We start from the raw sequence: 16,679 nt of genomic DNA, 5'->3' as shown, positions 1-16,679 counted from the left end.
ATATCAGTGTGGATGACGGATCACCAGCTCAAGCTGAACCTCGGCAAGACAGAGCTGCTCTTCCTCCCGGGGAAGGACTGCCCGTTCCATGATCTCGCCATCACGGTTGACAACTCCCTTGTGTCCTCCTCCCAGAGTGCTAAGAACCTTGGCGTGATCCTGGACAACACCCTGTCGTTCTCCACTAACATCAAGGCGGTGACCCGATCCTGTAGGTTCATGCTCTACAACATTCGCAGAGTACGACCCTGCCTCACACAGGAAGCGGCGCAGGTCCTAATCCAGGCACTTGTCATCTCCCGTCTGGATTACTGCAACTCGCTGTTGGCTGGGCTCCCTGCCTGTGCCATTAAACCCCTACAACTCATCCAGAACGCCGCAGCCCGTCTGGTGTTCAACCTTCCCAAGTTCTCTCACGTCACCCCGCTCCTCCGCTCTCTCCACTGGCTTCCAGTTGAAGCTCGCATCCGCTACAAGACCATGGTGATTGCCTACGGAGCTGTGAAGGGAACGGCACCTCCATACCTTCAGGCTCTGATCAGGCCCTACACCCAAACAAGGGCACTGCGTTCATCCACCACTGGCCTGCTGGCCCCCCTACCTCTGAGGAAGCACAGTTCCCGCTCAGCCCAGTCAAAACTGTTCGCTGCCCTGGCACCCCAATGGTGGAACAAGCTCCCTCACGACGCCAGGACAGCGGAGTCAATCACCACCTTCCGGAGACACCTGAAACCCCACCTCTTTAAGGAATACCTAGGATAGGATAAAGTAATCCTTCTAACCCCCCCCCCCCCCCCCTTAAAAGATTTAGATGCACTATTGTAAAGTGGTTGTTCCACTGGATATCATAAGGTGAATGCACCATTTTGTAAGTCGCTCTGGATAAGAGCGTCTGCTAAATGACTTAAATGTAATGTAATGTAAATATGATCCCCAATCAGAGACAACGAAAGACAGCTGCCTCTGATTGGGAACCATATCAGGCCAACATAGAAATACAGAAGGTAGAATGCCCACCCAAATCACACCCTGACCTAACCAAATAGAGAAATAAAAAGGCTCTCTACGGTCACGGCGTGACAACAGCTAAACCCACAGTCCAACTCATTCAATATTTTTTGCTTAAAAATATATATTTTTAGAGTTTTCATGGACCAAACCAGTAGCGAGTTATCGAAGCAATGGTGAATGTACCAATCCTAACTCGACTGGTATTTACAAAACTGAAGATAATCGTTTCAGAGCCTGTTGAGAAAACAATCTTTATCTGACCCAAATTATACTATAAGCGGGCTGATCACTTGAAATAGACTTTGATTTTGGACGTTTGAAAGGGTCCTGAAAACATCCATATCTGCCTTCCTTGGCACTCACCTAAAATGTTTAAAAACTATTGCCCAGCACTGGTGTGAATTCATGATGCTTGCAGGTGAAGTATGCTGCTCAGACCGAAGCGCGCTGCTCTGACCACTGTGCCATGGCAGCTCACAATGAATACTTGATACTTGATAGAAACAGCATTGTTTTTAATGATTTTGTTTTAAGCCTTCCCCAAACCATAGCCCTAAACTTAACCACTCTGAATGAATACCTAAACTTAACCACTCTGAATGAATACCTAAACTTAACCACTCTGAATGAATACCTAAACTTAACCACTCTGACTGAATACCTAAACTTAACCCTTAGAGTTGTTTCTGTTTTAACCCTGTAACCAAACGGAATTATTGCCTGACGACTCAAACCGAATTCTTCCGCTGCTCTATGTTCTCTACATTCTTCAGTCTGAAACTGCCATCATTGAAGTCGTTTGTGGTGACGTCAAAATGAGGGGTGTTGTACAACACAAAGTAATCAGCAATTGGATGATCAAAACCAATGACGAATTGTGGAGAAGAAACTAACGTCCGTGGGTGTGGCGTAGCGTTTGGCCGGAGCATGAAGTTTGGGTAGCCAGCTAAGCGTAATTAGCCCTGGAATGACGCAGAATTAATGCGTCAAAAATAGACATTCAACCAAAATACGTCGAATTTCGAAGTTAAACTATGAGATCTGGTTGAGTATAAGACCAGTCAACCCTAGCACAGTGTATCTCACACCTGCTAAGATTGTTATCTTATCCAACTAGAGCACAACTAACATCTAGCTAACAGCTAACTCAGCTAACGTTCACTACTTTGGACTTTATTACAGACGCAACAAAGTAGCTATTCAGTCTGTAATGATGTAATTCAAACACCATCTACTCCTAATCTTGGTGAACAGGTTGCTATGCCTGAAACTGTATCGTAGCCCCGCTAAGCTATACGAACAAAGTGAGAGAAATTAGCAACCTTAAATCTCTGTTACTTCAAAGGCCGTGTTACGGCAAAGCAGATGCGTTGATCAAACAAGAAATGAGACACCAGTCCACCGTTGGATTATGGAAAACACACACATCAAGGTATAAGTGAAACGTAGCTTCACTACCTTGACACTATGTGCAGAACGGCAAAGAAAGGCAATGTTACTGCTATAGAGCAGAGATCCTGTGTTGAGGAAGAGGGGAAGGCCAAGGTGGGAGATAGTTGATGGTGTGACAATCATGACATATCACCAAACAATGTAACGTGATGTGGTGAAAAGCACACTACAACCAGCAGTAAATCCAGTGTACACTGTTATTCAGGATATTTCACGGGTCACCAAGAATTGAACCACTTGATTGAATCAGTGCATCTTCCCTGTAGGTAACCGTAGTATGTCCTCTGCCAAGAGGTCTTCTACCAGACATAGTTTATTTGCCTTGTAACTACATGGTCGCTGGTTCAATCCCCATGCACCCCCTTAGTCGATAGACAAGCACCCAAACTAAGCTCTGTCCACCTCTCGCTTTCCTTCTAGAACTTTTTCCAATCAGACATGTCTAATTAGAAGGTAATAAAGTGTTATTAATGGGCCGACCGCTACAGAAGCAGCCTGTTATAGATGACTGCTGTCGGGGAAGGACTCGGGACCTGAATGGCTATTCTCAGTTCACTGGTTGTGTGTAAGGCATCACAGCCCCCCCCCCCCCCCCGGCCCATAACAAATGTTCACTATTAACCTTGCTATTAGTAATGATGGCTTCCGAGAAACTATCATTCATAAACAACTATCTGTAGCTCACACACACATGCAAGCGTGCACGCGCAGTCCCCCCGACACCCCCCCAAACCACACACACACACACGCAGAAGAAGAAACATTTTGCCTGATAGTTCTCCAACTGTGAACTAACAAATGGCATTTGAGACGACACTGTTGTCTTCATCAACACTTGTGTTTTAAGGAAGAAGCAGACAAAGGGAATATGAGTTGTAATTACCAGTGTTCTGAGGTAACGGTGGTGCAGCAGTGTCAGACAGGGCTCACAGGGTGTAATATGATGAATATTATTCACTGATTACAGTGAGAAAAGAAGCCATCAAACACTCAGCGGCCGCCTACACAGACCTGACTGACAGGCAGACCCCAGCTAACTACTTTATTAACACAGGGAAATGAATGTCTCATATTCGCTAGACTATCTCTCTCTCACACACACACACACACACACACACACACACACACACACACACACACACACACACAAAAAAATACAATTTCCATCCCCCTCCCTCCCTCCCTCCCTCCGATGTGGACTAAATATCTGCCTTGATGCCTCTGTGTGTGTTCTCTCTCTGTGTGCAGACAAAGAACACTAATAAATGAGAGGCCTATTTAAAAAGTCAGGTCCACTTTAGCCAATCTCTCCCTGTATGGTCCAGCCAGTTAGGTGTGGGAGAGTGGAAACGCATATCGACAGGGAGGGAGCTGGACAGCCAAGACAATCTATTAAGGGCTGTGTTTTTCAACGTCTTGATTTCAACCGGTTTATTTACCAATTCTGGGGCTATGGCATCACAAGGGGGACATTTATGATCGAATGTGATTGGATTACATTGGGCCACTAACTGTGGCTGATTGGTTTAGGGTCCAGATATTAAATAGGAAGAGGGTCGATATTGTGTCTAGGATGGAGGGGAAAAAGAGGATTTGATACGTCATCAGTCATGTCATGGTTCACTGTTGGATGTAGACTGAGGCTAACGTCATGGGAATGGGGAGGCTGCTGACAACATTATAGAACCTCACAGACAACTTCAAATTGCTCCATTCTCATTCTAGAATGAGCAGCATCTATTATTTGAGAGTTGAGATAAATGTATTGTAAATAAGATATTGTAACTAACTGCGTGTAGCGTGGCTGTGTTTCTTATAAACTTGAAATCTGATAAAACAAATAAACCCAGAAAAAGAAAATAACAAAAAAGACAAGAAATCATGTCAGGTATGGATTTTGTCAACTGTTAAGACCACACGTCCGGAAAAAGCATGGAGTGTGAAAACGAAAACAACCTACACAAAAAAATGAAAGGAACAGAGAAGAGAGAGAGGAGGGACGAGAAGCCATAAATAAATTCAAACTTCATGTCCTGTGAAGAGCAAATATGAAAGACGGCCTCAGAGTAATGAAAGATTGTTTATGTATTCTGGCATGAAATGGGTCTGTGTTGTGAAGTGGGCGGTGAGACGGCAGGCGGAGGGAGACGGATGGACAGGAGTGACAGGGCCGTATTCATCCTCCACGCCCCAGCGGCCGGACTGCTATTGGCGCTCGACAGAGCAATAAATCACGCTCCCTCCAGTCTGTACCTACAGCTTATTACATCCAAGATGACAAATAAATAATACTACCTGTCACACCGGGCCCTTGCTCAAGGATTGAGGCAGAAACCTTTTGATCATCACTCCTGATCTTAAGTGAAAACACTAGAACAAGGGAATTGAAGGCCATGCTTTACTGAGCTTATGAAAGTTGGAGGAGAGCGAGAGAGGGAGCAGGGGAGAGAAAGCGAGGGGGGAGCAGAGAGAGGGAGAGGGGGAACAGTGAGAGATAGAGAGAGAGAGGAGGGGGGAGTAAGGCAGAGAGAGAGAGAGAGAGAGAGAGAGAGAGAGAGAGAGAGAGAGAGAGAGAGAGAGAGAGAGAGAGAGAGAGAGAGAGAGAGAGAGGCAAAAAGGGCAGCCAGGAAGAGAGGAAAACCCTGAGAATGATGCTGCCACTACACAGCCTCTCTGGGTAAGGAGGGAAATGATCCAGTAAAGTGTGTGTGAGTGTGCGTGTGCGTGTGTGTGTGCATGTGTGTGCATGTGTGTGTGTGCATGTGTGTGTGTGCATGTGCACAACAGAGAGAGAGAGAGAGAGAGAGGGAGAAAAATAGGAAAAAAGAGAGTGCCCTTGTGTTCTGCAGAAAGAGTGTCTCATTCAGTTGAATAGGACTCTGGAGGATAGGCCAAATCAAAAGCTTTCACCGCTAAACAGGACTGGCGAAGTGGGCGAAAATTGCATTCACCGTTTAGGTTGTATAGGAGCGAGGCCTGCCATTAGCACTCAAGCAAATAGTTCTATTAATGCATATCAGAGGCTTCTCTAGACAATATTCATGGACCAGATCAAGCTTTTTGTGGACATTGAAAGTACTGGGAACTAGTGGGGAAAGAAAACAAATAAAGATAGATTTGGACTAATGTGTGTACTTTGTTTTGTGCTGTTGTTTTTATGTTGAGTTGGGTTCTTTCCTCTCTATATACAGGCCACATAGCTGTAGTAATGTCAATACTAAAAAGGTAACAGAAATTGATCTGGTCAATCATTCCTTTAGGATCTTATGGAGGGAGACTTCTCACTCACTCAAAATGGAAATGAATACATTATTAGAGAGATAGTATACTTTATATGGTCAACCATCAACCTGCCACAGCCAACGAGTCAAAATAGTCTTACGTAGTCAGCTAAGGTTAATCAAATACCGAGACTGCTGAATGCATACACAATTTAGCCTATTCTGAGACAAGTTCACAATCATTGTAAAACTAGTCGACTTCATATCTGTTCAGGTGATAAATCGAACATGAATGAAATCGATAACAGGACAGTTATCTCTCGTTAAAGGAAAAGTGTGTAGATAAACAGGCAGACGATAAGGTGCTATTGTCTCTACTATGCCACACTCCAACACTACCCTTACCTTCCCTTTAAATCCAGGGCCTCCCTCTCTTAAACAGGGAACAATTTACTTAGTGCTGTCCCTCCATAAAAATTAAAAGCCTTCCACAACAACAAATGAAAAAGCAGCAGGGTGATATAACTCACACATGTCACCTTCAGCAACACTCCCGCACTGAGTATTTCCCCGGCCTCTACTCCTCCTCTGACATGTGTGTGTGCGCTGCAGAGCTCCACAAAGGAAGTAGGGGCCCCTGATTAAAGAGTGTGCTGTCATAAAGGTTACCGAATTGCAAATGGACCTCTCCATCTTCCCTGTAATGAAGGTAGAGAGGAGAGAGAAAGTGAGAAAGAGAGAGAAAGAGAGAGAATGAGAGAGCGAGTGAGAGAGAGAGCGAGAGGGAGAGAGCGAGAGAGAGAGAGAGCAAGAGAGAGAGAGCGAGAGAGAGAGAGAGAGAGAGAGAGAGAGAGAGAGAGAGAGAGAGAGAGAGAGAGAGCGAGAGAGAGAGTGTGTGTGGTGGCTATTATGAGAGCATGTTAAAAAGGGGGTCCCAGCCAGTATCAGCCCCAGTCCGTCTCAGTCCTGGCTCCTCCACAGCAACCACAGGACACATTCATCACTGGACCAAGCCATGGTTAATTGCAAGTTGTATATCACGCTGACATCTCCAGGTATAGGGGAAGGAAACTCATTATTTTGGCGACTAGATGCAGGGCTATACGTCTGGACCCCCCCACACACACACCTCACTCTCACTTCCTCCCCCTCCCCCCTCCCTCCACACCTGGGACCAGGCTCAACATGACAAGGAAAAATGGATTCTGCATTAACCTTCTAATTAATATCCTGGCAATGCTATATCATTGTAGCGTTCAGCACCTTCACAACCCATCATACATTCACTCAACCAATCACACGAAGAAGACACATGCACTGTGCGCGTTTGTGTGTTGGTGCGTGTGTGTGTGTGTGTGCATGGGTGCGAGCGTGCATGTGTGTAACCAGATTACCCAACACCTTTCCTCACATCATGTCATATCAGACTAATACCAGCTGCTGTTAGTAGTCTGAGAGTGTTCAGTAATCAAGGTCGACCTATAGCTAGCTATTAGCTACAAATCTTCCACAAAGAGTTTGGATTTGATGATTTAAAGAAAAATGGAACCAGCTTCCAACCGGCTAGTTTTATTTCAATTTCTGCAAGTGCTACAGTGGCAATATATGCTAATGTGAGGCAGTTGATAAATTACTAATCATATTTTCCAGACATTTTGCATTCCCTCAGAAGTTCCCAAAATGATGCAGCTTGAAGATAAGTCGTCACATTGCGTCATTATATAAAACATTTTTACCCAGATATTTCGGCAAGCGTTAACGTTGATGAGCAAAATAAAACGAGCCAAGGGCATGGCATCATTGATCAAACATTGTCATTTAAGCACTGCTAATTACGTAGACGCACTCACACACACTCAGATGCAGGCATGCAGTAACACAGTGCTTCCCAACTCCAGTCTGGAGTACACCCAACGGCACACATTTTTGTGGTAGCCCCCGGACAAACCCACCTGATTCAACTTGATAACTAATCATCAAGCCCTCAATGAGTTGAATCAGGTGTTTTTGTCCGAGCTAAAACAAAAATGTGTGCTGTTGGGGGTACTCAAGGACTAGAGTTGGGAAACACTGAATACACACACACACACACACACACACACACACACACACACACACACAAACACAAACCCATCCGTTACCCAGAGATATACACCCAGATACAGAAAACAAACCATAATAGTGTGCGATTACATTACATTATGTTTCCCATGCACACTGGGCCCTGAATAAAGACATCTGAACATTCTCCAGAAATACACGGAGGCATCACATGTTGCTTTTTTAAGCCAAATTGCTTATATATAAACATTTAGGCCATTCACATCCAGCTAACTAACCATAACAAGCGTATTATTCTGCTGCATTGGGCTCTGCCCCAAATGGCACCCTACTCCCTATGCTGGGCACTACTTTTGACCAGGGCCCATAGGCATAACGTAGTTTATTTACAGTTCCTTCATAAAGTATTCAGACCCCTTGACTTTTTACGTTACAGCCTAATTCTAAAATTGATTAAATTATTTATTTTTCCTCATCAATCTACACACAATACCCCATAATGATAAAGCAAAAACTGTTTCTTAGAAATGTTTACAAATGTATAAAAAAAAACTAAAAATAGAAAAAGCTTATTTATAAGTATTCAGACCCTTTACTATGACAATCAAAATTGAGCTCAGGTGCATCCTGTTTCCATTGATCATCCTTGAGATGTTTCTACAACTTGATTGGAGTCCACCTGTGGTAAATTCAATTGATTGGAGTCCACCTGTGGTAAATTCTCCAGACCAAACAGGGGATAAGAGCCTAATTCAGGGAGGTGACCTAGAACACGATGGTCACTCTGACAGAGCTCCAGAGTTCCTCTGTGGACATGGGAGAACCTTCAAGAAGAACAACCATCTCTGCATCACTCCACCAATCAGGCCTTTATGGTAGAGTGGCCAGATGGAAGCCACTCCTCAGTAAAAGGCACTCCTCAGTAAAAGGCACATGACAGCCCACATGACAGAGTTTGCCAAAAGGCACCTAAAGGATTCTCAGACCATGAGAAACAAAATTCTCTGGTCTGATGAAACCTAGATTGAACTCTTTGGCCTGAATGTCAAGCATCACATCTGGAGGAAACCTGGCACCATCCCTACGGTGAAGCATGGTGGTGGCAGCATCATGCTGTGGGAATGTTTTCCAGCAGCAGGGACTGGGAGACTAGTCAGGATCGAGGAAAAGATGAACTGTGCAAAGTACAGAGAGATCCTTCATGAAAACCTGCTCCAAGATTCACCTTCCAACAGGACAATGACCCTAAGCACGCAGCCAAGATAACGCAGGAGCGGCTTCGGGACAAGTCTCTGAATGTCCTTGAGTGGCCCAGCCAGAGCCTGGACTTGAACCCGATCGAACATCTCTGGAGAGACCTGAAAATAGCAGCGCAGCAACGATCCTGTAGGGGCTGTAGTGGAGCAGGTTGAGAGTGGCTGTAGTGGAGCAGGTGGAGAGTTTCAAGTTCCTTGGTGTCCAGATCACCAACGAACTATCATGGTCCAAACACACCAAGACAGTCGTGAAGAGGGCACAACAAAACCTTTTCCCCTCAGGAGACTGAAAAGAGTTGGCATGGCTCTCCAGATCATCAAAAGGTTCTACAGCTGCACCATCGAGACCATCCTGACCGGTTGCATCACCGCCTGGTATGGAAACTGCTCGGCATCTGACCCTAAGGCACTACAGAGGGTAGTGCGTATGGCCCAGTACATCACTGGGGCCAAGCTTCCTGCCATCCAGGACCAATATAATAGGCGGTGTCAGAGGAAAGCCCAAGAAATTGTCAGAGACTCCAGTCACCCAAGTCGTAGACTGTTTTCTCTGCTACCGCACAGCAAGCGGTACCGGATTGCCAAGTCTAGGACCAAAAGGGTCCTTAACAGCTTCTACCCCCAAGCCATAAGACTGCTGAACAATTAATCAAATGGCCACCGCACTACTTACATTGACCCCCCCAAATTTGTTTTGTACACTGCTGCTACTCGCTGTTTATTATCTATGTAGTCACTTCACCCCTACCTACATGCACAAATGACCTCGACTAACCTGTACCCCCGCACATTGACTCGGTACTGGTACCCCATGTATATAGCCTCGTTATTGTTATGTTATTGTGTTTCTTTTTATTATTTTTTACTTTAGTTTATTTGTTAAATATTTTCTTAACTCTTTCTTTAACTGTACTGTTGGTTAAGGGCTTGTAAGTAAGCATTTCATGGTAAGTTTAACACTTGTTGTATTCGGCGCATGTGACAAATAAAGTTTGATTTGATTACTTATGCAAATGTGATATCAGTTTTTTATTTTGAATACATTTGCTAAAATTTCTAAAACCTGTTTTTGCTTTGTCATTATGGGGTATGGTGTGTAGATTGATGAGGAAAAAATGTATTTAATACATTTTAGAATAACGCTGCAACGTAAGCAAATTTGGGGAAAAAGTCAAGGGGTCTGAATACTTTCTGAATGCACTGTAATATATTTAGCTTTTCCACTGAGTATAACCCTCCTTATCTAGCTACATTTACCAGAGGGAGACCATAGACAGGATGTTCAGATCATTCTCACTGTGACAAAAACAAATACTTGGGGTATACAATTATATCTGACGTTTACCCTGCGGTACACACCCTTTCCTCCCACCCCCAGCCTCTGTCTATAGGAATACCAGTACAAATATTTGTGCTGCTGCGGACTTGGCTCTGGTTGCAATGTGGTCAGGACTTCCAGATTGTAATAAACCAGACACAAGGAACTGCGGCTGACTAGCTCCCTAGGCCGAGCACTCTGCTCTGGGGCTGTAAACTCTACGACCTGGGGGCGGCGGGTGGTGGATGGGTCAATACACTGCTGTGCTGCCTGGGTATGTGAGAGGGGATGGAGGGGTGGAGGGAGGGGGTAGAGGGGCAGGGAAAGGACAAATGCCTGAGAAGTAGTCACCAAGGGGTCACAAAGTGCATAGAGAGTGCATTTACTAGGCAGAGGAGCCAGCAGGAGAGGGTAGGGGTGGAGAGGGGGCACCAAGACAAACAACAAAAGAACACACAAGACATCAAGGATCTCCCTCACCCAGGATACCCTCCAATTAGGGATGAGAAGGTGACACCCAGAGAGGAGCTGGAAGGTCATTTGTTGGTGCAATGCAAACACACTCGACTGTAGCTCCAACAATTACTTGTTTTTAAAAAGATACATCAATGTATTCATCAAGCTTTTCAGCACGTGTCAAAACAGAATCAACCAGAGGCAAGGCCCTCTGCAAAAAACCATAGAGGCAAAACTAAACAATTCAACTTGAAGAGAAGGGTCCAAAAAAGTGTAAGGAAAAACACAAGCTTGGTTAGTGACCTGAATGTTGAGGGAGCTGTAATTTCATTTCAGCTTGAAGAACATTAACGGGTCTCTAGCGGGGCTACATCCCTAATGGCACCATCTTCCCTATCTAGTGTATACCACAGTGTAAACCCCTATGGGCCCTAGTCAAAAGTACTGCACTAGTTTGGGAATAGGGAGCCATTTTGGACACAGCCCTGGGCTCAACTGGTGAACACAAAGTGATGCTTATCATGTCTACTGAAAATATGCTCTTAATGCATGAGCACAGCTGAGGGAAGGGCTGGGAACGCAGTGAAATGGCACCCTATTCCCTATAATATAGTGCACTACTTTTAACAAGGGCCCATTGGGATGTGTCTTTTAGTATTAGTGTCAAAGCCAACCTAAAAGGTCTGGTGAATGTTGAATCAACCATCTACATCAAGGCAACGAATTACCTCTGTTTTATTCTGTAACTTTTTCCATGTCAATATGTCAAGCAAACACTGCTCACATTCCTATAAAGCTAATGTGTAGGCCTACAAGTACCTTAAAACAGCCCTACTGCAGTATATACCCCTACTAGTATACACATCTTATCTTAAAACAGCCCTACTGCAGTATACACCCCTACTAGTATACACATCTTATCTTAAAACAGCCCTACTGCAGTATACACCCCTACTAGTATACACATCTTATCTTAAAACAGCCCTACTGCAGTATACACCCCTACTAGTATACACATCTTATCTTAAAACAGCCCTACTGCAGTATATACTCCTACTAGTATACACATCTTATCTTAAAATCAGCATACCTATTGCATTCCATATTTCCCCATAGGCTTTAACTCATTCACAGTTGATTATTCCAGCAGTGCAAAGGGTTAAACGCTATACTGCAGGGACTTAGTCAAAGAGACAGGCCTAGCTACCTTTTACATACTTTTCACTAATTCACTTCCTGTATTTTATTAAAGCCGTTGATGATTCATCATCTCCCTTTTTAATTAGCGTAGCCACTTAGCACGCGAAAGACAGAACTCCCCCTAAAAGAAAGAAGACGCTGCTACTGTGCTGTGGCGGAAATATCCATCCAACAACTAGTACAATGGGCAATTAACAAAGCCACTGCAGACCGTAAATCGTTCATTAACAAACGAGGCCCCCAAAAAAACATTTACAAGCAAGGCCCAAAATGTACACTAAGCAGCCATTATCAAGTCTTATTTACCTAACATATAGCCTGGAGTATACAGTATGGGAGTATATGTTAGGATCGCTGAGTCAAATATAAACAGCTTTCAATGAGATCTCCAGGCTGTCACTATGTGGGGTATTTCTCTCTTTGATTAGAGCTAGAGCAACACAGGGCTTAGCTGAACTAATATTTGTAGGACCAAGATAAATCACAAAGACTGTGTTGTACCACATGCTAGTCACTTGGTTTGGTAGACAGGGTTATGTCATTGGGCCTGGCAAGCCTAGCGCCTCTTTTTGTCTCACGACACAACTCCTACAGTTAGCCTGGATAATGAGCACTGATACCAACACACTTTCATTTGAGCTGAAAGCAATCTTTGCTTGTGTGTTTTTTTTGCTGAGCATATTGTTCTCAGAACTTGATATCCTCTCTCTTCTCTCTTGACACAATGAACTACAACAGTTAGATAATGATACCAAGACATTTTCACTTCATCTCTTTCGCTTTGTGTCTACTTTGAGCAGAGTAAAGCAGCTGGCATTTAGCGTTAGCATATTGTTCTCAAAGCTAGCTATCCGTCGAAAGAATTCTGTTGCTTGCTTGCCGAGTGTGTCGGCAAACCCCAAACTGTGTTTGACTGCAGAGGGAGCTGTGTTTTAACGGGACACACCTCGGCAGGGAGGAGAACGTGGCCATGAAATGATCTTCTCAACAACAGTTATAATAGAGTTGTTGTATAACCATCCACTTACTAACTTTGGCAGGCCGTAAATCAGTCAACAGTAAATAGCATCCTTTATCAGATCATAAAATCTGCTTGTAGGCATTTAATTTCCCCCCCTCTTGTTTTAACAAGGAAGCAGGCAGCCTGGAGAAACTCTGTGGTGTTTTTATAGAGGTTAAAAGAAAGGTAACTGGCAGTGTGTAAACAGCGTTCGGACTAGCAGAGCGCAGCACTTTATATGGATTTGTTTTTTGCCCGCGAGCGAACAACAACAAAATGAAAATGTAAGAGCATTCTTGTAAGAGCAGGTATTTTAGTTTGTTAATCGTGTTTGGTTGATGGATGCATATCGAGTGAATAATGGTATTTGTTTGTGGCAGCTAGGCTCATATAACGAGGCAGCTGCTTGGAGGAGAGCCTAGTGTTGACGCTGTAGCTATGACTTTAACAAGCTCTGGATTCCCACAAACAAAGGAATTGTCAGTGCACTTTGTTGAACTACTAGTAGGGCACTTTCATTATAGGACCATCTCCCCAAAACATTGTACAATTCTACACAGCTATATGTACAGTACAGATACTACATCTACACTTCACAGATACTACATCTACACTTCAATACTACATTTTGATGTCCTATCGCATGTAAGAATTTGTGTTAGTTTAGAGTAAATTACCCTGCTCTCCACACTTCACCCTGACAGTCATGGTCAGTCAGTGTAGGGGTGGTCCTGCTGGTTTTGGGGTGGGGCTCCTTACCCTGGCCGTACCCCTTTCCTATCCCCAACCCTCCCCTGACCCAACCTGGGCCTGCCAAAATGGTAGCCCTGATAAACATTCTGCTCTCTGGGCAGCTTTTTACAGAAGGCAGGGTCAGGAGTTAAGGCCTGTGAACTTGTCACCTCCTGGAGTGGGTGGGGTAGGAGGTCGTGTGGAGGAGGCGGGGAATGGAAGGAGGGATGTGGGGGGGACCATCCCTCTCTTCAATGCAGCGTGAGTGGTAGGATTTACAACTGCATGCTGACTGCATTGCCAGCAAGGCAGAAAGGCACCTGATAGCATCTCTTTATGGGAGGAACCGCCCCCGTCCCGACCCCTTTGTAGTCTCACTCACAGCCACCCCCTTACCCCCTACAACATAAATCATGTTAATTCCTTGACTGGACAAATGTGAAACGGTCAGTCAGTAAGGTGGAGAAGAGAGGAGAGGCTTGGAAAGGGAGGTTGGGAGGTTCCTGCACTGGGTTTACAAGTCTGCATGGTCTGGGTTATCACTCTGTCATCCATCCTGAGTCACTGTGTAATCTATTGGGTCATTTATTGAAAGTAGATTTTGTTTTCGAAGATGTGGACAAGCTGGGTGGGAGTGGGGACAGACAGTGTGTTACTGACAGGCTGACTTAGACAGGTATCTGTTGTCTATCTGATTCTAGGCCAGCTCATCCGTCTTCTCTCTGGGTGGTCTCTTTGTGCTGGGCTCGTAAAGGAAACTTAATGACTGACTTGGGATCAGCAGGTTACTGTGTTAAGATGCAGATGCTTAACTTAGTAACCAAACAATGAATGTGTGGTTTTGAAATGGAAGTAAAAAATGTATTTTGAAGAATATTACTAACAACAACTGATTAGACACATTTCGGCCAAGGGATCCGTGGAATACATTTAGAGTTTGTAATAAAATACACAGTAATATTATTAATCTACCATGTCTGTTCTTAACCCTGGGCAACATGGGCCTGGGAGGCTCACAGGGATATTGGTATCCACAGTACTACACCAATTATACATTTTTCAACTCAATACTTTTTTGTTACATAAATACAATGGAATTTAAGCATAACAATGTAAAAGTTCTCTCTCTGGCTGGATATTGGCTTTAAAGCCCCCCAAAAAATCTCTGCCACATGACAATCTGTAGAATTAGCTTGAAAACTACTAAATTGTCTCTCGGATGCCAAGAGGCGGGCCTTTAAAATGTTCCTTCAAGGGCCCGAGACTTGGTTTGTCAGGCCATGCACTGCCGAAGTCACACTGAAACTCCTTGTATTCTATTTTTTAGCGCACTCCAGTTGTGTTCTGATTATGTGTTCTGATTATGAGTTGTGTTCTGATTATGAGTTGTGTTCTGATTATGAGTTGTGTTCTGATTATGAGTTGTGTTCTGATTATGAGTTGTGTTCTGATTATGAGTTGTGTTCTGATTATGTGTTGTGTTCTGATTATGTGTTCTGATTATGTGTTGTGTTCTGATTATGTGTTGTGTTCTGATTATGTGTTGTGTTCTGATTATGAGTTGTGTTCTGATTATGAGTTGTGTTCTGATTATGAGTTGTGTTCTGATTATGTGTTGTGTTCTGATTATGTGTTGTGTTCTGATTATGAGTTGTGTTCTGATTATGAGTTGTGTTCTGATTATGTGTTGTGTTCTGATTATGTGTTGTGTTCTGATTATGAGTTGTGTTCTGATTATGTGTTCTGATTATGAGTTGTGTTCTGATTATGTGTTGTGTTCTGATTATGAGTTGTGTTCTGATTATGTGTTGTGTTCTGATTATGAGTTGTGTTCTGATTATGAGTTGTGTTCTGATTATGAGTTGTGTTCTGATTATGAGTTGTGTTCTGATTATGAGTTGTGTTCTGATTATGAGTTGTGTTCTGATTATGTGTTGTGTTCTGATTATGTGTTGTGTTCTGATTATGAGTTGTGTTCTGATTATGAGTTGTGTTCTGATTATGTGTTGTGTTCTGATTATGTGTTGTGTTCTGATTATGTGTTGTGTTCTGATTATGAGTTGTGTTCTGATTATGAGTTGTGTTCTGATTATGTGTTGTGTTCTGATTATGAGTTGTGTTCTGATTATGTGTTGTGTTCTGATTATGTGTTGTGTTCTGATTATGTGTTGTGTTCTGATTATGAGTTGTGTTCTGATTATGTGTTGTGTTCTGATTATGTGTTGTGTTCTGATTATGAGTTGTGTTCTGATTATGTGTTGTGTTCTGATTATGTGTTCTGATTATGTGTTGTGTTCTGATTATGAGTTGTGTTCTGATTATGAGTTGTGTTCTGATTATGTGTTCTGATTATGTGTTGTGTTCTGATTATGAGTTGTGTTCTGATTATGTGTTGTGTTCTGATTATGTGTTCTGATTATGTGTTGTGTTCTGATTATGTGTTGTGTTCTGATTATGTGTTCTGATTATGTGTTGTGTTCTGATTATGTGTTGTGTTCTGATTATGAGTTGTGTTCTGATTATGTGTTGTGTTCTGATTATGTGTTGTGTTCTGATTATGAGTTGTGTTCTGATTATGAGTTGTGTTCTGATTATGTGTTGTGTTCTGATTATGTGTTCTGATTATGTGTTGTGTTCTGATTATGAGTTGTGTTCTGATTATGAGTTGTGTTCTGATTATGTGTTCTGATTATGAGTTGTGTTCTGATTATGAGGGGTCCCTGATGAATTTGCTATCATAAAAGGGGTCCCCGGCCTGAACATTTTTGAGAACCCCTGACTTAGACAACAGAACAAAACGGACAAAGTTTTCATTCATGATTGTAAAACAGGGGCTGTTTCTGTCAAATGGGAGAATAAAAACCATGTAAATGTCAGTCTTTCAGCATATTTTGAGCAATATAAGTACCGGTTGTATATTTTTTTTAGGAAAAAATAAAGTTACTAAAAGGAATCTCATCCCAAAACTCACT

At 43.3% G+C, this 16,679-nt stretch overlaps 1 protein-coding gene across 1 annotated transcript in view; it reads right to left on the bottom strand.

Moving 5' to 3' along the window:
* Positions 1-16,679, bottom strand: part of LOC123743785 (leucine-rich melanocyte differentiation-associated protein) — a 384,937-nt gene that overhangs the window by 259,165 nt on the left and 109,093 nt on the right. The window lies entirely within an intron of this gene.

This window comes from Salmo salar, chromosome 01 (assembly GCF_965601325.2).
Source record: "Salmo salar chromosome 01, fSalSal1, whole genome shotgun sequence".
In the NCBI taxonomy this organism is placed as follows: domain Eukaryota; kingdom Metazoa; phylum Chordata; class Actinopteri; order Salmoniformes; family Salmonidae; genus Salmo; species Salmo salar.
This window is presented reverse-complemented; position numbering and strand designations above follow the sequence as displayed.